Genomic DNA, 26,545 nt, shown 5'->3' with positions numbered 1-26,545 from the left:
GTATGATTTGATGCTGAAGTAAGATGAGTGCAATGGTTTGCAAAGCTACTAAGAGCTTGAATGATAAATCAATTGTACACAAAGTCTGAAGTGTTTATTGCAATGGGAAAGCAGGCTTGATTCTGCAGTTTTTTGTAAATTCACAGGGGTGTGAATTGCTTAGAGGTAAATTGCAGAGGGTATGAGGTTTTCTTTAGTAGAAACTGCAGCTGGTCTACACCCAGCAAAAGGGAACAATGCTGGGCACCTTGGGGAAGAATTTACAATTTTGGTCCGCGTTTTAACTGTTTTAGTGTTGAATTATGGTTCTGGGGTAATGCAGGTTACCTTAGCTCACTTTTAGGTATTAGACAGAGCTTGTATGGAATTTGACAAGTGCTTTAATGGTGAATTTATAGAGAAATGGTATGCATTGGCCAAATGGAAGAATTACGGTGAATACCTGGATAAAAACGCTTGAAAAGCCTGCGGGCTGAACTGTGGAGGCACAAGGTAGCTGAGTTGATAAGCTTGGGCGACAGAAATTCGAATTTTGGCGGTTCAGGAACAATCTGGCGCGGAAGCAGCAACGAGAGCTCTGTGTATTTTCGCTCGAAAATGACACAAAACGGCTACTTCGGGCGTTAATAACGACAATTTTGGCAAAAAATGGGTTATTGGCGCTTTTCCGCCAATGACGTCAGCATGACGTCACGGCGGGCCCGGGTACGGAGGTGACATGGACGGTGAGGTGGCGGCCAGAGTGGCAGACGCGGTGGCAGGGGAATGCGGTGGGCCACGGGCGCGGGGGCGGGAGATGATCTGACGTCATGATGACGTGCAGGTGACGTAGGAGGGAAGGTGGTAACGGGGATGGTGGTAAGCGGTCTCCCCGCACCACCTTTGGGCAAAGGCGGTATCGGGGAGGGGGGCTCCGAACAACCCCGCCGCCTGCCACGCGTCCCTTGTACGGGGCGGAAAACCACCGTTCCCCAGACGTTAAAGGGAGGCAGGTCGGGGCGCGAAAATGACCGCCCACCGTTAGATCTGGGCGGCAGAGATCGGACGGCTGGCGGGCCTTCCGACAGATCGTGCAGGTTGGGGAGGGACCCACCAGCATATTAAAATATTTGATTTTAATATTTTGGGCGGAAAACTTTAGATTTAGTGTTTTTTGTGGGTTTTTTCGGGACAAGGGTTAATCCAAGGGGGAAAAAGGGTTAAAAAGTGGGTTTTAAGCAGAGGGAAGGGGTTCATGTGGGATTTTTTGAACAGAGGTGAGGTGCTGGCTTAGGAGGAGGTTATCACTCCAACCAGAGGTTGAAACAATCCCTTCACAGGGCTGACCATAGCCCCTGTTGGACTAAAGTTCCCCAAGACTTATTTATTCAGCTATAGTGCTAAAAGGGGAGGATATTTATATAATGCTGGGATTTATACACCATGGTGTTATAATAGTAGGGAAAGGGTGACATAGGGGATTTAAATAATAAAAGTAAAGGTTAATATGGATGAATAGGTGAATGAAGGGTGAAATCACTGAGTTTATTTGAAAACCACTTAGCTTTAAGAGTAGATCAAAATGAAAAGATTTTTACACAGGAAATGTGGCTTTTAAAGGCATAGGAATCAGCATAAAACCTCAAATTCCTCCATGAATCTTAGTTGATTAAGGGATGTTAGTAAATGAATGCAAAGGGGGAAAATGGGAAGTTAGACATGCCCCTTTGCTTTGCTGCCATGATGTAGAGGAGGAGCCTCTTCATCCACTGATTTGGCTTTGTGACCAGGTTATCAAACCCTCTATTGGAAGGAATTATACTTCTGCAACCCCATCTGCTTACCCATCTATTTCCTAGCATTTTTTGTTACTTCCTGGAGGGTGCACTTAGACTTGCAGACCCTCATATGCCTTTTCTTTTCCTTGGCTTTTTCCTTTTGATTTTCTTAGCTAATACTGCCCTTATTACTTCCAAGGTCCCAGATTAAGTAGTTGGGAACCTTACTTCTCTACCTAGCTACTGGTCTGCCAAGTTTAAACAGTTTGGACATACTTCTTTCTCTATTCTACAACAAAAATTGAAACATGGCATGATCCAAATTAGGCTGGACCATCCATGAAAATTGGGATAGCATGAAGCTATATACACATATTGTCTTCTCTTGGAAATATGTGAACTTTGCATCACCAAAGCAGAGCATATTTGGAATTTCCATTGCCAATCATGAAATATGAAACCTATTGGTATAGGTGGCTAACAAAACCTTCAGCTCAGCCACCAGTGACTGCTTGGCCAGACACTCACTTGTGTTGTGAGTGGAGCTCTTATGAAACTTGCACCATTTTCCAGTGTCCTTTCTCGGCTTCGCGGCGCTGTTCTTTGCTTGCAGCTTCGGCTGGTTGTCTTGGGCTGTCCCGCCTTGGCTTTGTCCTTTGTTCTGTGGTTTCGGGGCACCTTTCCCCTGCTTTGGATTCGCAGATCCAAAGTCTCGCTTCTTTTGTTTCAACTTCTGCTCGACCTTGACGGCATATCGGTATGCTGCGCCGAGCGAGGGGATGTTTAGGAATTGTATTTCTTCCTGGATGTACTTGTGCAGGCAGCCACGGTATTTGAGTATCAAATGTTGCTCTGAATCCTTGATACCCAACTTTGTGCGAAGGGTATGGAAAAGATTGGTGAACTCCGGCACGTCTTGGTCCCTTCCCTGCCGCAGCGTGGTCCACTTTATGTATTCATCCTCATAGCTTCCGACAGGGTAGTACTACTCCTTGACGGCATCCCAGAACGAATCCCAGGTGGGTGCGGCTGAAAATAGTGAGCCAGTACTTTCATCCTTCTGCTCGCAGTAGGTTTCCCACCAGTCCTTGACGTGGGGGGCTGCTTTGAGAAGAGCAAAAACAATCTTTTCCCGACTCGAAAAATCATGAACAGAAAAATAACCCTCTAGCAGATTTAACCATTTATCTACGGCATCTACGTCTATCTGACCCTCGAATATGGGGATTTCAAAATTAACTTGTACCTTAAAGGGTGTGGCGTTTCCAGAGTAGCTGCTGAAGGATCTGGGCAAAGCTGTCCATCATCGCGTTCCGTTGTCGCTCGAGGGCTTCTTCGAGCAAGATTTTGATGGGATCTCCTGCCCCCTCGTCTTTCTTCTCGTCCGCCATAGGAGGTCGTCGGGATTTGCGAGGCTGGTCTTGCAAAGGTTCAACCAGTTCAAGCCCTAACTCCTTATATCCCGACCTTGTTGGGGACATGCAAAGAAAAACAGAGAAAAAGCATACCGCTCTGATACCACTGATCCGGATTTAAACAGGAACGCAACAAATTACAGAGATAACCATATACACAAAGATGCAGCGGAAATAATACTTCATTTCATTAATGGAAAATACTGAAATATGTTTACAACCAGAAATGGAAATAAACCAGCTAGGGCGATGGTAGCTTATCTCTGAGAAGAGATGTGATGGCTACATGCCTCTGAACTGTGTTACAATGAGGCTCAAAGGCCTATTTATTGTTGAGAAACAATGGAAAACCCTTAACATTGCAAAACCTAACCCTAGGAGATGAACCGCCAAAACTGTGGGCCCCGTTTGGGGTAAATTGGTGCATCAACTTCCCGGGGTCGTAACTTTGGCATATGATCTCCGTTTGACGCATACAATAGCTCGTTAGAAAGATCTATCCGAGCACTACTATTGTTGGTACGGGCAACATTGGTCCATTCCATGGACCCATGTTGCCCCCGGATTCCCCAAAAAAAGTCGTTTAGGGCCTCAAAATGGCTCCGGAAGTTCAGGACCTGAAAAACTGCTAAAAATAGTAAGTTGTGCTACAATTAAGGAAACTGAAAATGCTGAGAAGGACAATGGTGGGGGTCTAGGTGGACTTGGCAGGTGGCCACCAATATCCACCTGGATCATCTGTCTTTGACATCTGGTTAAGCTGGAAATAAATGTCCAGTTTCTCCACCCAAGACTTTACTGAACTGTTTGATGAACCATCAAATGTAGGCAACTGGAATCTACTCGCTGCACGGTGGGTGTCACCATCATGGTAATGCTGGTACCCTCTGTGATGGTCGCGGGGTCTACTATCCCACTGGAGCTGAACAAAATCTCTGAATGAGAGGGCTTCCCTGAACTCCTACCCATAGGCCCAGTTCTCTGCAAAATAACTGCCCATATGTTAGGGCTCTGCCTCCTGCTGGGCTACGGTCCTTGTGTCTACTCCTAAGAAAGTGGGAATGGTAGAGCGTGTAGGGGCATGTGAGGCCACTTGCTGCGCAGTATCACGCTGCTCTGGCAAATGGTGGGATGCGCCCAATCCCTCACGAACCTGAAAAACCCATGGGCTCTCACGCTGTCTAGCCTCTACTACCATGAACCTCTACCCCATCATCTCAATCTGCCTCGACAGATCCTACACAGATTTGAGGAGCATATATACAAATCTCTTCCCGTCATCATCAACCATCGGATCCTCCTACTTTGCATCCACCACAGGCTCCTCCTATTCTGTTTCCACTACCGGAACATAGTATTCTTCAGCGTAAGTGTTCTCCAACCTACGCCCAGTGTCTCTGTATCTCTGACCTCTGTAACAGATATAGGGTTTTTCCCTTGGTGTCATAGATTTCTAGCTCCACAGGTTGAGCTAGATCTATGCTCTGATACCACTGTAATATTCCTAACCCAGAATATTCCTCAAACCCTAACAAAAACTCCAACCAAATATGTGCAAATGATATAATAACCTAGAAGTGATAAAATAACAATGGAACAACATATAATGATGTAAACCGGAAATATAAGCAGATACATAAGAAATGCAGTGTGAAATGCTAAGCCATTTTATTATATTGAGCAATAAATGAGTACAAGAGGTGATTAGATAGATGGCACCTTGACTTGCACAAGGCAAGTGAAGAAATACTCTCAGAATGACAAGAATGGCCTCTCTGAGTGGATGTTGCTGTTGTGCTACTACTGTTGCTAGAAAAAAATTGATGATTTGGGGCTACTCCCCTCCTAAGAAAAAGTTGAAACTCTGTATTCGGGCTCTACTCAAGAAACCCAAAAAAACCCAGAAAGCTTTCCTGGAATGACCTCACAGTGATTTGCATCCTAGTTGCTGGGAAACTATCATGCTCTTCTTGCTATTGGAAATCGAATGAGGATTTGGGGCTACTCCCCTCCTCAAAAGAGGTTGAAACTCTAGAATCGGACTCTATTGAAAAAACCCAGAGAAACCCAGAAAGCTTTTCTGAAATGGCCGACCCCCGAAAATCACCCCCTTGGGGTTTTGCGCAGTTCCTTAAAGATGCTGATGAAACTACTACTAAAATGCCGATGGAACTGCTACTGAAATCCTGATGAATCTACTGCTAGAATGTCAATGGAAATACCTTGCCCGAGCAGGCACTTGAAGTCCCCTGGGGCTAAGGGTGAGATCTCTGAACGAAGGCACTCAATGCACTAGACAGTGTTGAAGACTAGCTAAACAGCCAGAGTGCTCTAAGTCGAAATGACTATCACAAATGCTCATAACTAGAATGATCCCAAATGAGGGGATTCCTCTCTATTTTATAGTCTCTACCTCTCACAATCCCTAGGCTCACTTTCTCCTGCATGATCCCCTTCTTGCCATGTGTTCCTTCCCTCCTGTGCAATCCCTCCATGTGTCTTTGTGGGTCCCATTTCTGCGTCCCCCTTTGGCCCCATTGGTTCCCCCTTAAGTCACAACGTTGTGCTACCTAGGAAGTGACTTTTTATTCTAAAGTGAGTTATGTTCCCCCTTGCTCACTTTTTATTTACAAATAACTATAGAAGGCAAAAATCGAACAAAATCGAATATTCCAATTAGCCATAACTAATTAGGAATATTACAGTTTTGTTTTCTTGAAAGAAAAAGTTAAAGCTGGGAATGTTATGTATGTTGATGGCTTAAAGCATAATCTGTTAAGTGTGATCAAATGTGTCATCAAGGAAATGAAGCAGTGTTTCGATCAAATGGATGTGTTGTTCATGAGCTTGATACAGGGGAAACCGTGATCAAAGGGACAAGAACTCCAAACAACCTATACACACTCAAGGGAGGACAACAATAGTGCTATCTAAGAAAAAATGATGAAAAATGGCTATGGCACAGAAGATTGGGACATCTAAGCTTTTCTCAAATAAGAAAAGCATGCAGATTCCAGGATGTCCGTGATCTTCCAGGTATCAACATTCTTGAAAATACTATATGCAAATCATGTCAATTCAGTAAGCAAACCAGATCTCAATTCATTGGAAAGGAAGGGTCAGCTAGTAAGCCTCTTGAAAATTTTCATACTGATTTATGTTGTCCATCAAGAAAAAGGTCACCTCGTGGAGAAGAATACTTTATATTGTTCATTGATGATTTTTCTAGAAAGTGTTGGATAAGTCTTCTAAAGCATAAAGATGAAGCATTTGAAAATTTCAAAGCATTCAAAACTTTGGTTGAAAATGAATCAGATCACAAAATCAAATGCCTCAAATCTAATCGAGGAGGGGAATTTACTTCAGACGAATTCTTTTACTTCTTTGAACAACATGGAATAAAAAGGAAGTTCTCCACCGTAAGGAATCCTCAACAAAATGGAGCGATAGAAATGATGAACAAAATTGTTTAACAAATGGCTCGTGCTATGCTAGATGAATCTGGAACTCCTGCAACCTTTTGGGGTGAAGGTGCATTTGTCACCATCACTATTCTCATCCAAGAAAATGTTAGGGTCAACAACACGCATACTCCACATGAAATTTGGTATGGTAAGACTCCTACTGTAAAATGCTTCAAAGTTTTTGGAAGCAAATGTTACATCAAAAGGACTGATGGAAAACTTCGTAAGTTTGAACCTAGGGCACATGAAGGTATTCTACTTGGCTACTCTCCCCAAAGTAAAGGATATAAATTTTACAATAAAGGACTTGGGAAAATTATTGAAAGTATTGATGTTGTGGTTGATGAAGCATGCAAAAATCCAAAATAGATAAAAACCAAATATTATGAAGAAGATGAGGATCATTTTCCCACATCAAATCACACTGATTCTAAAGAAGAAACTAATGAAGCACCAGAGGAAGAGATAACTACAGAAGAAAAGACTCCATCCAGGTATGTTCAGAAAAATCATCGAGAACCTCAAATTTTAGGAGAAAAAGGAGCAGGTGTGTAGACTTGAAGAAACATTGCCAAAGCTTCAAGCTATCTGGCATTACTATCTTCCACTGAACCTCAAAATGTAAATGAAGCATGTAGAGATGAATGTTGGGTCAAGGCCATGAATGAAGAACTTGACCAAATTGAAAAGAATAATACTTGGGAATTAGTTCCTAGACCTCATGAGAAAAATATCATAGGAACTAAATGGATATCCAAAAACATGCTGAACGAAAATGGAGAAGTTATTAGAAACAAGGCCAGACTTGTGTGTAAAGGATATGCTCAACAAGAAGGTATATATTTTGAAGAAACTTTTGCACCCATTTCCAGATTTGAAACCATCAGAATGTTTCTTGCTCTTTCTAGTTTTTAGAAATTCAAAGTATACCAAATGGATGTAAAATATGCCTTTCTTAATGGAGACTTAGAAGAATAAGTCTATATTGAACAACGATAAGGATTCATTCTTGGAAATGATGCAAACCTTGTATGCAAACTCAAAAGATATCTCTATGGTCTAAAACAGTCTCCAAGGCCATGGTATTACTCTCTTGACCAATATCTCCATGAACAAAGTTTTTCAAAGGGGTTAGCAGATAGAAATCTATATACAAAGATGGACATTGATAACTTGCTAATAATTGTTGTGTATGTTGATGATATCATTTTTGGTAGCAATGAAGAATCCATGAGTCAGAATTTTGCTTCAGTAATGCAGCAAGAATTTGAAATGTCCTTGCTTGGTGAGCTTACCTACTTTCTTGGTCTACAAGTGCAGCAAAATAAAGATGGTATTTTTCTCTCACAAACCAAATATCTCAAACAGATCCTGAAAAAGTATGGCATGGAAGATTCTAAACCAGTATGTACTCCAATGGTAACAGGATGTAGTCTCAGTTCAAATGATGAATCAGCAGCAGTACATCAACCAAATTATAGATCCATGATTTGCAATTTTCTTTATCTAATAGGTACTTGACTGGACATCATGCATGTAATGGGAATAGTTGGAAGATTCCAAGGAAATCCAAAGGAATCACATCTGCAGGCAGTCAAAAGAATTTTCAAATATCTTCAAGGAACACAGAAATTTGTCTTATGGTATCCTAGAAATATAGATCTTACACTTCATGCATATACAGATGCAGATTGGGCAGGAAGTGTTGATGATAGAAAAAGCACTAGTGGTGGTGCATTCTATATGGGTTCCAGGTTAGCTTCTTGGTTCAACAAGAAAAAAACCTCAATTGCATTATCTACAACTAAAGCAGAATAAGTGTTTGTTGCATCTTGCTTCACACAATTACTTTGGATGATGCAAAGCTTGCAAGATATTCAGATCATATGTACTCCACCCATCTCCATTCTATGTGATAATACAAGTGCCATCAGTATTTCAAAGAATCCAGTCATGCACTCCAAGACCAAGCACATACCCATCAAATATCATTTCCTACGTGAACAAGTTCTTGAACAAAAATTCAAATTGGAGTATGTTCCCTCCAAAGAATAGGTTGCTAATATATTCACTAAACCATTTCCCAGAGAGACATTTGAATATCTCAAACAAAAGCTGGGAGTAGTTTCTGCATCTTCCTGCTATTAAATCCTATTTTTCAGAGAAAGGTGGTACATACATGAGTTTCATTATGCGTAGTAGTGTACATACAAGAGTTTTTGTGGACATAGTCACATATATGTTGGTTTGAAGAAAAATAGTGGGCCGGACTCAAAAAAAAAGGGAGCTTCCTATGGTTCTATCGATTTTCTGCTCTATTTGATGATGATGCCCTGATATCTCTTATTGCCATATGCAATGATCAGATCAGACAGTGAACATGTAGCATTGGTTCAGAGGGAGAACATGGTTGATGATATTTTGGGAACTATTGATGGACATATACGGGTTGTTGGCCTGGATGATATTAACAAATGCTGCTGATGATACTTGTTGATGACTATCATGGTCTTGTTTAAGACATTTGGTCTCTGTTATATATGTCATGTATATCTTTTAATGTAACGGTCATGAAATGACCTAATGTGTAACCCCAATATGCTTCGGATGAATGATGTAATGTTTCTTGCTTTTTGACTTCTATAAACAATTGATATATCCCCACTTGGTTGGTTGGATGAGTCAAATTTGGTATATCCCCACCTGGTTGGGAGATGGATGCATGTATGAGTCATTGATGATAGGAAGATCATTTGTGATGTATGTATAGAGTCTTGTTCTTCTTTAGAACATCTTTTTGCAAAATTTGCTTATGCTCTGGGGGAGCATGGACTCGATCATTGAAGCTCAATGATCACTTTAGCATATCAGAAAATTCAACATGCACTTAGGGGGAGCTTGACCCTTTGCCCTTGATGTCAAAGGGGGAGAGTGAGTTGGTGGGGTTGTTGCCATCAAGTCCAAAGGGGGAGATTGTGTTGGGTCCCTATAATACTAGTGATTACCCCATTACTATTGTAGTTATACCCCTTATTTATATTTTTGTGCCCCTATTACCCCCATATTGTTATTTATGTGCCCCATAGAATCCCTCTATTGTTATTTCTGTGGCTTTATATTATTATTGTTAGGTCGGCTGGATTATACTGTAACTCCTTAGACTCCTATATATAGAAAGGAGGTTTTGTCATTTGTATCATCCAAGAATTTTTCATTTATGTAATGTAAAGGAGGTTGCCCCCTCGAAGAGGCTGAATTCTAAGGCATTGATCTTTCTTTTCTATCTTTTCTTGAGCTGGTTTCATAACATTTGGTATCAGAGCTTTGGATTCTAGGGTTTCGCTGCTCCAAACTGGTCATCGTGGCATTTTCGCTATAACTTTTTTTCTGTGATGTTTCAGAAATCGTAAAAAAAACACATTTGAGAAGAAATCGCGCTGAACCTTGGGCCCAAATTTCAGAGCTTTTTGCGTGATATTTGTGGAGATATGATCTGAGGGAGTTGGTCTTTTTGCAGACTCCTGAATTACATTCAAAATAGGTTACCTGGGGAAACTCGTCATAACGTTCTCTCTGGGGATCGGATTGAAGTTTCGTAAGAAGGTCTAGAAAGAGGACGGATTGTAGTTTCTTGTGGGTGTTTTTCAGATCCAAAGGTCAAAACAGTGACTCGCGGCACGTCGTACAAGTTAGCTCTACTGAACTAGTCTATAATCAAGTCACTGTGGGAGATTTCGCATAACTCTTCCTTGGAGAATCCAATTTGGGTCAGACTTGTGGCATTGGAAAGAGGACACAGAGGGATACTACAGGTCACAAGTTCAAAACTAGATGATTGGAAAGTACAGAGATACATCAGAGGCAATATCGAGCTCCTACAAAGTGAAAAAAGGTGTGTAGATTTTTTTTAAATTTTTGCTTAAGCTTGGTTTGAAAATTTATTTTGAAGGAATTCAAAGGGCATAGTAGAGCATTATTATCGGTAACTGATGCCCCGAGGAAAGAAAATGCAAACACCTAGTAAGGAACCTGAAAGCTCTAGCATGACTCATGAAGAAGAGGAAGAAATGCTACATGATATATCAAAATTACAAGAACAAGTGCAACAAATGTCACGCTCACAAAAGTTAACAGATGCTAAGATAAATGGCGTGGAAGCTAAGATAAATGGCGTGGAAGCTAAGATGAATGGCATGGAACCTAGGATGGACAATTTGATGATAGATTTCAACACAAATTTGAAGACAAGCATGGCAGATTTGAAGACAGATTTGACTAATTTTCTACAAGAAATACTTACTAATGGTGAAAAGGTAGTAAAGGAAACTCATGATGAGAACAAAAGAAATGTTAATCATGATTCCATAGATGCTAATGTTGGATCGAAGAATCACCACATTACAAAAATCGATATGAGGAAGTTTGATGGCAAGGATCCCGCCACATGGATATTACAGATGGAGCAATTCTTCGATCTCAATAATGTGCAAAACACACAAAAGGTACGTATGGCAACTTTATATTTGGAACCAAATCAGTTTGTATGGTATCAATGGCTTTGTTCTCGTAAACAATTTATCACTTGGGCAATTTTTACGGAAGAATTGATAGCACATTATGAGGATACAAAAAGCAACACTTTTTTTAGCCAATTGATAAGTCTCAAACAAAAGGGTTCAATAATGGAGCACATTGAGGAGTTCCAAAAATTGAACATAAGGGTAAAAGATATTCCAGAGGAGCATAGGATTGATGTGTTCATAGGGTCTTTAAAGGATAATATCCAACATGATGTGCGCCTTTGGGAACCTGATTCATTAGAGAAGGCATTCAGGTTAGCAAGAAAAATGGAAAGCAAAATTATGGCAACTAGGAAGCATACCATTCACAACTATAAAGACGGAAGTGTTGTTGCCCATAGTCTTCCACAACCTACAAGGTTGACACCACAACAATTGGAAGAAAAAAGAGCAAAAGGGCTTTGTTACAATTGTGATAGCAAATACACAAAAGGTCATAAGTGTGCTGAGAAGAAATTATTCTACATAGATTGTGAAGAGGAAGAAGAAAAGGAGCAAGAAAGGTCAAAAGAAGAGGATATATTCCAGGAACAAAGCCTAGATGAAGAACAAATAAATCCGACCATATCTTGTAATGCATTGGCGGGAATTACCACTCCTCAAACCATCAAGATAGAAGGACAAATCAAGAAGAAAAAGGTAATAGTGTTGATTGATTCAGGAAGCACCCACAATTTTATTCATTGTAGGGTAGCAAAAGAATTGAATTGCTTCCTATATCCAGCACCAGAGTGTCAAGTGATGATTGCAAATGGAGGAACAATAAATTGTTCTGGAAAGTGCCATAATATCAAGCTATCCATGGGAGAATATGTATTGACTAGCCCAATGCTTTCCATTCCAATGGGAGGTGCTGATGTTGTACTAGGAGTCCAATGGCTACAATCCTTGGGTACAATAGCTTTTAATTTTCAAGAACTTTTCATGAAATTTTCTGTGGAAGGAAAGGAAGTTGAATTAAGGGGTATTGCAGGGAAACCAGGAAAGATAATCAGCTCTAATGGCATGACAAAGCTTCTAAAAAAGGAGCAAAGAGGTGTAATTGCACAATTATGTTCGCTAGATGTTTCCACATTGGAATCATCTATTTCTCCAGATCTCCAAAAAGTCCTGGACAATCATTCCAAGGTATTTGAGACTCCCAAAGGTCTCCCACCTATGCGTGATCATGATCATGCTATTCATCTGATTCCAGGAAGTGTTCCTCCAAACATCAGGCCGTACAGATATCCCTATGTCCAAAAAAGTGAAATTGAACGTATGGTTGCAGAAATGCTAGAGGCTGGTATAATTCAACCGAGTCAAAGTTCTTTCTCAGCTCCAGTAGTATTGGTGCACAAGAAGGATGGATCATGGCGCATGTGTCCAGATTATAGGGAGCTCAACAAGCTCACTATTAAAGATAAGTTCCCCATTCCTGTCATTGATGAATTACTGGATGAATTGCATGGATCAATTTACTTCACCAAGTTGGATCTTCGTTCGGGATATCATCAAATCAGAATGAAGATTGAAGACATTCCGAAAACGGCATTTAGAACTCATGAGGGTCATTATGAATTTTTGGTCATGCCTTTTGGCCTTACCAATGCACCTTCAACATTTCAAGGTTTGATGAATTCAATTTTCAAACCATTCCTTAGAAAATTTGTGTTAGTATTTTTTGATGATATACTAATCTACAGCAAGTCTTGGAAGGATCATGTTGAACATGTTGACAGGGTGCTACAACTATTGGAGGAGAAACAATTATATGCAAAAAGATCCAAATGTTTCTTTGGAGTCCAGGAGGTGGAATATTTGGGTCATATTGTATCTCATGAAGGAGTTAAGGTAGACCCTAGCAAAATTAAAGCCATTAAGGAATGGAAAATCCCCACATCCATAAAGCATCTGCGAGGATTTCTTGGGTTGACAGGGTATTATCGCAAGTTTGTTAAGAATTATGGGAGAATAGCAGCACCTCTAACAACATTATTGAAGAAAGATTCATTTTCATGGACTCCGGAAGCAACAAAGGCCTTTGAACATCTTAAAGAGGCAATGTGCCAAGCACCGGTCTTAGCTACACCGGACTTCACAAAAACCTTTATTGTGGAATGTGATGCTTCAGGAAATGGAATTGGTGCTGTTCTAATGCAAGATGAAAGACCCATTGCTTTTGAAAGTCGTCCAATCAAGGGAAAGTTTTTAAGCAAAGCTATTTATGAGAAGGAAATGTTGGCAATACTCCATGCACTTAAGAAATGGCGACCCTACCTAATGGGAAGACACTTCAAGGTAAAAACGGATCATGATAGCCTTAAATACTTTTTAGAACAAAGATTATCCTCAGAGATGTTGGGTTATGACTTTGAAATCATCTACAAAAAAGGGAAGCAAAATGTGGTGGCAGATGCACTCTCAAGAAAGGATGAGGATGTGGAAGCATTGTTGTGTGCCATTTCTATTATCCAACCAGATTGGATAAACGAAGCAAAGGAGGAATGGAAGAATGACGAAGAAGTGTGGGCACTTATTCGAAAGCTACAACAAGATTCCAGTACTTCTGATACATTTAGCTGGAAAAATGATTCGTTATGGTACAAAGATCGCTTATACCTCTGTAAGAATTCCCAGCTAAAACAAAAGATTCTTATGGAATTGCACACTTCTCCCTTAGGAGGGCACTCAGGATTTTTAAAAACTTACCACAGGGTTAAGAAGGAATTTTTTTGGGATGGCCTTAAATCAGATATTCAAAAGTTTGTGGCGGAATGTTTGGTTTGCCAACAAAATAAAGTTGAAACAATTAAGACACCGGGTCTATTACAACCTTTATCCATTCCAAGCCAACGTTGGGAGGAGGTTTCAATGGATTTTATCACAGGTTTACCCAAGTCTGAGGGAAAGAGTGTCATCATGGTGGTAGTTGACAGACTTACCAAGTATGCACACTTTTGTGCATTATCACATCCATTTAAAGCCAGTACAGTTTCTACTGCATTTATGGAAACAGTTCAAAAGCTACATGGAAACCCAAAGATTATTGTAAGTGACAGAGATCCCATTTTCACTGGAAATTTTTGGACAGAATTATTTTCTTGTCTTGGTACTCAGTTAGCTCATAGCTCATCTTATCATCCTCAATCTGATGGGCAAACTGAGATAGTAAACAAATGTTTGGAAGGATATCTTCGTTGCTTTGTATCTGATAAACAGACACAATGGGTCAAATGGTTGCCTCTGGCTGAATGGTGGTATAACACTTCCTTCCATACAGCAACAAAAATGACCCCATTTATGGCACTTTATGGGTATCAACCACCATCCATCACATCATATTTAAGAGAAAATTCTAAGGTTCAGGCAGTGGAACATCACATCGAACATCAACAACAAGTCCTCCAACTCTTAAAGGATAACCTCGTGTTGGCACAAAATAGAATGAAACAACAGGCAGATCAACATCGCAGTGAAAGAAGTTTTGATGTAGGTGATTGGGTATTCCTACGGCTACAACCATATAAGCAAATGTCCCTAAAGCAAGCTAAGAAGGATAATAAATTATCACCAAAGTATTATGGTCCGTACAAGGTGTTGCAAAAGATTGGTACTATGGCATACAAATTGGAGCTTCCTGCAGCTTCTCGATTGCACCCAGTTTTCCATGTTTCATGTTTAAAGAAGGTTATAGGCGACAAGCTCCCAGTTCAAACAATATTGCCAGAACTTGACGAGGAAGGAAAAATTATATTGGAACCGGAAGCAGTCACAGAAACAAGAACTCGACAGCTACGAAATCGATCAATTTCAGAGTATCTTATCAAGTGGAAGAACTTATCCGCTGAAGATTCCACATGGGAGGATGAGAATTTTATGCAGAAGTATCCAGAACTACTCAAGCGTTGAGGACAACACTTTTTTGAAGGAGAGGGGCATGTTGGGTCCCTATAATACTAGTGATTACCCCATTACTATTGTAGTTATACCCCTTATTTATATTGTTGTGCCCCTATTACCCCCATATTGTGCCCCATAGAATCCCTCTATTGTTATTTTTGTGGCTTTATATTATTATTGTTAGGTCGGCTGGATTATATTGTGACTCCTTAGACTCCTATATATAGAAAGGAGGTTTTGTCATTTGTATCATCCAAGAATTGTTCATTTATGTAATGTAAAGGAGGTTGCCCCTCGAAGAGGCTGAATTCTAAGGCGTTGATCTTTCTTTTCTATCTTTTCTTGAGCTGGTTTCATAACAGATTGTTGGCATTATGATGTATGTATTGTACTTGATGGCAACCCACTTGTAGAAAAACAACTATCTTGTATATGGTAACTAGATGAATCTAGAGAAGAGATATCAGATGTGAAGGGTAGCTTCAAGGAATCACTTCAGAAGGTAACTCACTCAGATGATAGAACATAGTACTATAGGTTAATAGCATAGAGGTACAGATCAGACTACACAAAATGAATAGGGAGAGGTATACGCAGGTTCACCATTGACCAATCCGTGTATACATGTGGGTTCACTTTATACAAGTCGAGTATATGTACACATGCACTTTCACAAAAGGAAAAACATGAATACCTTGGAAAACTAAATGTTTGGTCCAAAGTATTTGGTCCATGGTATTTTGATCCATGGTATTGGTCCAAGGTATTGACCCCAAGTATTTGGTCCAGGGTATTGGTCCTAAGTGGTTTTGGTCCATGGTATTGAGAAACGCCTAAAATTATAAAAGGAGGAGAAGATCACTAGGCCAGGTGTGCAAGTATCGAATATCTGATATAGTGTTAGATCTAATATGCATGTTATTAGCTTATGATGTCGTGCTAGATTTGAACCGAGGAAGAACCTTAATGCTTGATGAAGGATAAGATCTAATGACGAATTAACTTAATGTGCTTTGATCATGTATCTGAATAACTCGCGCATGTTGTAGACTGTAAAAATGATGATCTAGGTATGATTGAAGTTTGGAATAGTTGTTATGTTTAAATCATCTTTTATAGATCTGTACGTAGGTTCACTACAGAAAAGGATCGTATACACGTTGGTTATGCATATCAAAACAACATATACATCATAAATTTGATTTGGAAATTTGTACGCTGGTTCGCTTTGAGGAAAGCGCATATACACGTAGGTTCGACACATGGAATTAGTGTATGCCTTATAAAATATGTTGTAGTTGATTCTGTTTGCTGTTGCAGTGTTCTGGGTTATTGCTTGCGTTCTGGTTACTCTATTCTGGTGACAGCATTTTGAATGATCAGACTGATGGAGTGATCAATTGATCCGATTGTGGTTGTCTCAAAAGGAGATTGGGTCATGCAGATATATTTGATGATTGAACGATTTTGTTGATGGATCCAGTATAAAAATTTATGAAACGTGGTCCCTGGAAGAAAAGAGAAGGTTGTAGCCTTCTCTAGGTTGGCACCTACATACTAGTAAACATATCAGCTAGTACAAGAGCTAGGGGGTTGTAGCTTCCTTCCAGTAGAGGATGGAGAATGAGAGAAGGTTGCAGCCTTCTATAGGTAGAAGCCTGCGTACTGGTATAAGACTACACTAATAGAAAAATTGTAAACGTAATTCTCTTATTATTAAAAGAAGATAGAGACAATTGCAGTAGGTGGTTTTCACCCACATTGGAATTCCACCTTATATCTTGGTGTTCATGTGTGTTTTTTATGTGTGATGATATAATCTTTTTTTACTACACCTGGTTACTGTTTATATGGTTCTGATGCACTGATTAAAGATCAATATATGATGCATTAATTGAATCATAAGTTTGCTGGATATATGGTAGTTGCTCTAAACACAGTTGCGTGTACACGCGAGTTCCCTTAACTGAAGTAGCGTATATGAATTTGATTATGGAAATGAAAAATTATTAGTTTGATAATACCGATTCACCCCCCTCTCAGTATTATTTCTAACACTAAATTTGGTGAACGGAAGATATTTGTGAAAAAAACACTCGAACCTACTATCAAAAAGAAAAAATTCAAAAACCTTTTAATTCAATCACTCAAAGAAGGAACTTCTTAAAAATCTATCCAAATGTATTGCAATAAACCTTGAAAATTTTCATAAAAGTCCCAAATTGCATGCCCTAAATTTCATAAAAGTCTCAATTTGCATGCCCCAAAATATCCATTAAAAATAAGCTCAAGATTATTTAACAATTCCAAGATTTCAAAATCCCCAAGATAGAATTCCTCAAATAGGCCAGTAGTCTCCAAACCCTGTAAATGGTCCCCAAAAGCCCCAACCGTAGGTCCACAAGAGAAAGTATAGAAGGTAAACACAGATAAAACTTGAAACACTAATTAAATGGGTTTATTGAGAGATAGCAACCCATTAAATCCTTACGAAACGACCGAATCCTTAATAATTTTCGCACCAAATCCATAATAAAATGAAGTTTTCCGATAAAGTAACATCATGTAGAAACCATAATTAAATCAAGCTTTCAAATAATACCAAACCATCAAATTTCTAATTAAATAAGGGTTTCTGACATAATACTAGGATAAGGTCACACAAAGAGGCCTCATCGAATTTAAAAAATTCTTGATCCCAAGTCTTGATTTGACTATAACTCTAGATAACTAAATGTGATCATTAATATATTGAATGTATGAGTGATCTTTGTTTCCTTTGGGTGATTAGAATGGTAGAAATTGATCTCTGTAAGATAATGGCTTTGTTGTGGAGGTAACTCATGTGTCTAGAGGATGTATGTGCAAAAAATCAATTTGATTGTTGAAGTTATTTGTACCTATGCATGCTGAAGTAACGCTATAGGAAGAAAGTACAATTATATAGTTGAATCATGGAATGTGGGGTAAGGAATGGAATAATCGATTTGTAAATTGATTTTTGGAGTTGGCACGTAGGGCAGCAAGCACAAGGGCTTAAAGGTTGATTTGCCAAAGTACGTGGTGAAGAAATATTTTCAGATTTCATTGAAAGGAAGTTAATTGACCATAGGGTCAATCTAGTAGGAGAAGGAGACCTGATCTAGTTAACAAAGAGCAGCGATCTCTGGTTTTCAGAGGTTGATTATTATTCGAAGAAGGGTGATTTAAATCTCTGTGTGAAGACAAAATACATTGAATGAGCCATGTCATTCCAAATTTCTGGAAGTGGAGATGTTGCAAAGTGACTTTGAGAATCAAAGTTAGTGGATAGTTGTTTATATAATTGCCCGGGTAAGTGTTTATGACTATAAGCTTGAGATTAAGATCATGGAGTTGTGAGACATTGTCATAAACATAAGCATATGTGCGATTGAAATTGAATAGAAAAGAGTTCCTATGAGAACAATTCACATTCATGATCAAAAGAGCACAAAGAAAAGTGTTGACAAAGTCGCTGCAAAATCATTTGGCAACATAGGAAAACAAGGTTTGGAATGGGCACTACGTAATCTATGTGCGGCATGACAACCTTAAATAATTTAAATATTGTAGAAAGAAGAAGTGAGTAGAGTATTGATGGAATAAAGTGCCACTTATATTAGGACAAAACTGATTTTTAGAGAAAGTACCTAAAGGGTGCATCACATTATCATATAAATTATAAAAGTCAATAAAAAATCAATAATGAATAGCTTTTCCTTGATAATCAATAATTTCTCCTAATTCCATAACACAAATAAGTGGAGTCGTGAAGCATATATTTACCAAAAAAACATTTCTCAAATAGACAATGTTTCCAATAAGAGGGCGAGCGTTTGTTCTGTAGTTGATAGTTGACATTGGACTTAGAAAAGAACTACTTATTTGCACTATGTTATGGTTCAGCTCCACTCCTTTCATGACCAGAGCTGCCTTCTGTTTGTTGGATATCCTATCTTTCAATCACTTCCTTTTCTTCTATCATACATGACAGAATATGCTGCAACAAAATAAGAAACACAGAAATGGAGTAGCCATGGACACAATTGACTTGAACTGAATTAAATTTGCTAGACATGACAACTAATGGTGATGATTCTCCCATTCTATATAATGATAAAACCCTGTGTTTTGAATGATTACCATTGGTGAGTGTACAATTTGTTTTAAGTTAAGCTAATCTATAAGCCACAATGCAGACATCTTGCAACTACTTAAAGACAATAAAATTTTGATAATGAGCTATAACATTTCTTCTCATATATTTTTTAAGAAATGATTACTCACAACAAATATAATCCAAAACATTTTTATTTTGTAATATAGGATGTGGAACAACACAATGTAAGATGGGAGAAATGACTTACATGAAATGTTGCTGAAGAGTACTTGGATGTGGAAGAACACACCCTAAACAACTTTCTTCCTTACCAATGTTCATCACAAATGTTCACCATGTCCATTACTCCAATTTTCTACGCTCCGACATTTGGAAGCCTCCCGTCTCTTCATCTGCCAATCATATAAATTTAAGTGTTCACGGATTTGGACAAAATAAAAGCTGACAGACATAATTTTGAAGCTAAATTGTTAGTAGAATGATGATTAAGGCATTTTAATGACCACTTAGAATGTTATTGTCATAAATTAATTGTAAAGCTTAGTATAATAATTGTGACATAATTATAGGATTGGGTGTTGGGTTCTAATTTAAGCCTAATGGAAGTTGAGAAATTTGAATGTTAAGGGACAAAGAAATATATGGAATTGTTTCTACATAGTTTTCTATGAGATGGATATCCTATAAATTAATAGAGCTTTAAAAAAAACAGAGAATACTTCAAAATTACTTGAAGTGATTCATATTTTACCTTCCAGAAATTGAGGTGATTTCTTTGAGGATCCCAAGCTGCTAGCATTATCTGTATGAACCAAGGGATATCAAGAATGAAAAAATTTCCCAAAAGGATAGAAGCTCAGTGGATCCACTAAACTTTTAAATTAAAAACAAAACAACGAGAGAAAACCCTAGTATCCAGAGAAGGAGATACAAAGTATAGCCATGTATATATAAAGCATGTAAGGGAATGAATACTACTGAAAACAATGAAGAAAGAAAAACAATAACAAATAGTGTGTTACCTGAAAATATAAGGACTGTGATGAGGTGTACCAATTGACCCCATGAATGCCACGTATGCAGATGTTTCAGAAAAAGGGGATGCCTGTGGCTTTTTGTGTAGTAGCGGTGAAAGCCAAAAATCACATTAATAAGTAATAATGGTAATGAAGGTTGTATATGTAGTAAAAAGGAGGAAATAGTAAACAAAATGAATCCCTCCCTAACATGATAGTTGGGCTATATCTTGGAAATAGAAATAGTAAGAATTTAATTAGAATCCCTCCCTAACATGATGGTTGGGCTTCCTCTTGGAAACACAAACACAACAACAAGCATTAAATTCAAAATAGGTCTGATCTAAAATATAATTCTCGACAAAAAAAAAATCAATTATGAACTATCATAAGTGTACAAAGTTGTATAGTCTAGAAGATTGTTGTAGGAGTGCCATTGAAGGAAACTATTGCTAACCCAAAGTCACAATATATTCAATTCATCATGTAGAGTCAAGGAATTGTTTTCTTGTGACACTCACATAAAAAATAGTGTTGTAGGAAAACAAAGTACCTTCAAAAAACAAGGTACCTTCAAAATTTGTTTTGTTCCACAAATCTCAAAAAACAAAGTATCTTCAAAATTGGTTTTGTTGCACACATAATTAGTTTATATTTGGACCCTCACAACCTAATGCACTCCTTAGAAGCTAGAGCGATGCACGTTCAAGTTATTAAAATTTAACACACGTCAATCCTTTTTGTCCTCTTTTTGCGAGGCACTAAATTAATTGTGGGTGTTGAATGCTCATCACATTGAACACCCTCATTATTTTTGTCTCCCATTTGCTAAAATTCAACAATGGTTTCATGCCAAGTTTCAGGAAGGACAATTGAATGATTGTGTGCAACAAACGAATCATCGTGTGCTTGTATCTCCTCCCCATCATCACTCCTAGATGTTTCACATTATTCCTATACACAACACACTTTAACTTGTTATAATAACATTATACGTCCAATTGAATTATTGCATTATTCATAAAATATTATAAACAACTAATCTCAAATCCATAACTAGTAATTAATTTTCCCCCTCAATCTATCATGTGTTGTCGAAGACCTTGGGAACCATGTAATAAAGCATATTTTAAGTCTTCCTCTGAAGCTTCATTTTGAAATTGGTGAACCTACATTAACAAAGATAATCATATTTATAAGGTAAAATAATTAATAAGATACAATTAATTCAACAAGACCATGGTTATATGCCTAAAATAGAAAATATAATAGATGGAAATATTGCTTACCATGCCACCATGAATACTATTATATCCACCAAAGCCTAATTTGTGAGATCCAATTTTTGACACCCTAGCTTTGGTTGCTTTTCTTGTATCTCAGAGGCATTTCTTAGCTCCTCCTTGTGCATATGGCATGTAGTTTGGATTTTTTCAGAGTTTCCTTTTAAACATGGCATCTTTCATAAGTTCATCCCATGACACTTGGTCTATGATCCAAGCTAGACATGGATACATCAAGTTTTTTGTCAACTTTGACCTTAAATTGGATCTCTTTGAGTGAATGTATTTACTTGAAATCTCTAAAATAAGTTCCTTATCAAGTCCAAGATTACCGAATGCTATTACTACATCTTTAAATAGTTCTTCTTTTTTGGCATTGGTATGTTTCCTCCAATCCATTTTGATGGTATTTCCAAATAATTGTTCTACACAACGAAAAATAAAGTGATAAAATTTCAACCCCATTTCATCCTTCAAGAAATTTCTTTCTGAAGTGAGCAAGATTGTAACTTCTTGCATTCCTTTTGTGGTCACCGATGATACTGTTGTAGTCTTGGGGATTCAGGAAGATAACCTTATAGGTACATTAGGCACTTTGTCACTTGCTTCCTACATTTACAATGAAATTGTGGAAACATTAAGAACACAACCAAAATATGAAACTATTTTTCATTTCTAAAATAATTATCCTAAATGTAAGAAATGAAATTATAAAAAACTAAAATAATTTTCCCTGTTGATCTCTTACAGGAGCTACACTCTCCAACAATGGCATTTCCCATAATTGGATTTGTTTAATTTTTCTTTTCTGATTTGAACATTTTCAGGAATAGTTGGTAGGAGACTTAACATTCTTGTTTGTGAGTCTGTAAGACTCCTCAAAGAAACTTGTTCTGGTCCTGGTGGTAGAATTCTGATCGAACCCACATTTGATGTAAAGGGCATGTTATAGGGTTTTGGTCTAGGTGTAGAGGGAATAACATGACCCTCTATACCAACATATTTTATACTTGTTGAAGTCACCCTAGAAACATTCTACAAGGTACAAATATAAATAATAAGGTGGAGTAATACATGAATAATCTTGAAATATGTAACTAGGTTTGGTCTTCATAATGACATATGTAATCAGAATTCTATGTAATTTATGTAAAAAAAGGAAAAATAAGATTTTTTTTGTTATGCTTGAGGCATGGGCTTCATGCTCAAGGAATTGTATTATACATCAAGCTCCTATTGTGAGCTCTTAGGATTGGTCATTGAGTCATTGTCATAAAGACCCATTTGGGCATGTTACATATTGCACATAAAAATTTTGTTTGATTCAAATACATTCAAATGACCCTCTAGGACCAAGTTGAAATGTTCCATAAGCAACTAGAATATAACTTGATGGAACACATGAAGAAGCAAGTCCCATTATAGAACGACAATATCTCAAAAGACTCATTAAAAGAAGGTCATGAAGATGGAAAATGATCAATGAAATGTATAGTACCATTGCAAAGAATCATGGCAACCAAAATAATAAGCACTACATATAGGTGTCCATGAGGTATGTATAATAATTTTCTTTTAAAGGGTCCATCATAAAATGTAGTAGGGTTGAATTTATGGGTTTATATTTTAAGAAAACTCTAGTATTTAGAAACCGTAACCTTAAGGTATTTGTTCCCTATGATTTGATTTTTAGGGCATAGGATAAAATCTAGAATGACATAAAGGAAAAAGAGTATGATCTAAGGTTTGAATTTAAGAAACCCTAAAATGACCTCTTGATTACAGAAAAACCCTAGAAAAGTAACTTGACATCATGTTTTGGAATAATATATTGCTTGGGTTACTTGCTAAAATATTATTATAGGTACAACAACTAAAAAATGAATGGGTTGATCCATTGAAAGACATGATGAAAGAAGGGAACCATACAAACCCGTAGACACTATTCATAATATAGATGAATAGCAAGGAAAAAGTAAAAGATGAAAGACCTTTTCCATGGTTGAATGCATCTTAGTAAGAAGGCATCATGGTAAGAATACAAATTGGAGAAAGAGCTCATAGCTGAAGTAAAAGTCTACATACTGGTAGCAGTCATCATAGGACAATGTAGCTCTTGGTAACCTCATAAATCATGTAGTTGTTGTGCAAAAACTTTATTAAATATATGCCCTAGATTTCTCAACAAATAACATAATCAAACTCATGCAAATATATGTTTGAATCTTACAGTTTGCCTAACATTGGATGTATATGGGGGCATTAATGATCCCTGCATGCCAACATTGGGTGTATTGAGGGGCATAAATGAATCCTGCATGCCAACAAAATGCATGCTTAGAAAAACTACAAATATTAATAACTAGATATAGTGAAATAAGTTAATTAAATGCACAAAAATATTGATCCAATTTTACCACTAGCATTACCTTAGATGTATTAAAAGGTGTTATAGAGGTTGGAATGACTTTAGAGGTTGCCTGCATTCCACAAACACAAATTAGAATAATATAATAAGGAACATAAGGTAATTGAAACTATAAAGACAATATTCAAGCTTACCTCATGCATCATCATAGCAGCATCTTTCCCTCGTGCATTTGTTAACATTTCCATAAAAGTAGTTAAGATCATTGAATCCCCAATAGTAGCATCAGTAACACCCATGGGAACATTCTTAAAAAAACACATAATAACATAAAAATAAGATAGCCTTGATCAAAAAATTGATAAGAAAATAGAATCGGTAACACCAAATACATATTTCTTTCAAGTAAAACTTTAAACATTCAAATTACTTGATGTTCATTACAATTAAAAACTCATTACTTAGCTTGTAAAGGAAAATTGTATTGCAGTGAATCCTTACAACTATCTTAAAGTAAACATGTTGATCGAAAAATGTCATCCTCACAAGTAAAACATTAAACATTCAAATTACATGATGTTCATTACAATTAAAAACTCAACTTGTAACTTGTAAAGAAAAATTATATTGTAGTGAATCCTTAAAACTATCTTAAAGTAAACATAGTGATAAAAATATGTCGTCCTCGCATGAAGTCTCCTCATATGATGGCATATATACCCCATCATTAATAGACCCTAAATCCACAAATAAATTAATACCATCATTTTCATAGCCTTCATCACTTTCAACTACAGGTAAATTAAAATCAATGAATTCATCATCTTCAGGGATTTGATGCCCATGTGGTTACTCATGTCCTTCAGACACTTCAGTAAACTCGTCCTGGGCTTTGTCTTAGCCATATGCATCATAGACAATAAATTTTTCATCATTTCCATATTGGCCATCTATGTCTTTAGGGGGAAGTTCTACATCTTCAAGTAAATCATGGTCCTCTACATCTTGAACAAATGTTACTCTGCATCCTCTTGGATCATAATCAATCACAAATGACCAAATAGGTTGTTCTAAATTTGGAATGAGAAATTTTTGGTCACATTGACTTAGAAACACATAAGGTTCATAAGTGGCTTAAAACCTAGATGTATTGATCATACATAATCCATTATTATGGAGCAAGATAGTTTTTTCTTCTCCCACTTTGATAAGCTTGTACCATTCAACACAAAAGATAACTTTCTTGAAAGACATAAAATCAAGCTCTATAATGTCTTCCAACACTCCATAGTAGCGAAGTGTTCTTGTGATTGGTTTTCTATCATTTGCATGTGAACGACATTCCACCTCAAATGATTCTAAAACTCCACAATCCTAAGTTTCTCTCTTTTCATCAACTTTTCTGATGTGAAAATGATGACCAAAATTCCACTTTCCTTTGTAATATCTTACCTGAATTCATATAAATATCAACTAATTAGATTCAAGGATATGAAATCTAACACAAACTTTATTAAATATATGCAATAAATTAATATATATCACCTCCCCATTTATAGATCCTTTAATTAAATTCAATTGTCGTTGTGTTACTTTATCATTCCCTTTTGTTGCCTCATGTTCAACACTAGTCTTTAGCCAATTCCACGAGCATTTCTCTAACAACTTTCCTTTATGGCTTGCAAACAATCCTCGAGTAGTGTTTTCACCATGTCTATTATATATACAACCCACGCATTTTCATCTTCTAATTTCTTTTGTTCAGCGTACTTCTCCATCCATTCCAACATAAAGTTAGAATTGTATGAAACATACAAATGTAATGCCTCCCACTCCTTACCATCTACAATGAAAAATGTATTTGTTCAATGAATTAACAATTATTTAAAGCCATGTAATATAAAACTTAAGATAAAAATAACTCCTAACATTTTTTTATACCTCTTATCATATTTGAAGTCCCTTCACCCTCTATTTTTCTCCTTTCAAATGATTGATATTGGTTATAATTCCATAATCGTGGAGGTTCAAGATGAAATTAAGGTAAGTACTCACTCAAATGAACCATCGCCTTGAAAACAATGTACCCCTCAACTATGGACCCTTCTGGTCGAGCCTTTTGCCTCACAAATTGTTTTAAGACCTTCATATATCTTTCCATGAGCCACACTGCTCGAATATGAATATGAACACATTGTTCAATCTCTTCTACTAGGTGTACAAGGTAGTTCTCTTGAGAATTAAAGAAGCTTGGAGGGAAGAACATTTGAATATCACACATCAAAAGTGAAACATTCCTGTTCCAATACTTCAATTCATCCTGATGTATCTCTTTACATGAGACCCACCTACAAGTACTACAATAAAGACTTGTTATTTCTTGTAAACTAAAAGTATAAACTCATATAAAGGCATAACCAATGATGCACTTCAAATGATAACAGTAATGGAAGAGTATGCATGATGGATTGAAAAATACCTCAGATATTTACATAATTTGTAAATAGTCAAAGTGACATTGTGGTCAAAAGTACTTGGTATTGTTGTAGGTGTAGGAATTTACAGGGTAAGTTCCTCAGACATAACACCAAAGGACATCGCTCACAAATAGATCACAGATCAATACACCAGTATTTTGA

Source organism: Pinus tabuliformis, chromosome 4_1 (assembly GCF_031772625.1).
Source record: "Pinus tabuliformis cultivar Carrire ecotype Pingquan chromosome 4_1, CPIR1, whole genome shotgun sequence".
NCBI lineage: Eukaryota > Viridiplantae > Streptophyta > Pinopsida > Pinales > Pinaceae > Pinus > Pinus tabuliformis.
Note: the sequence above shows the minus strand (reverse complement) of the source record.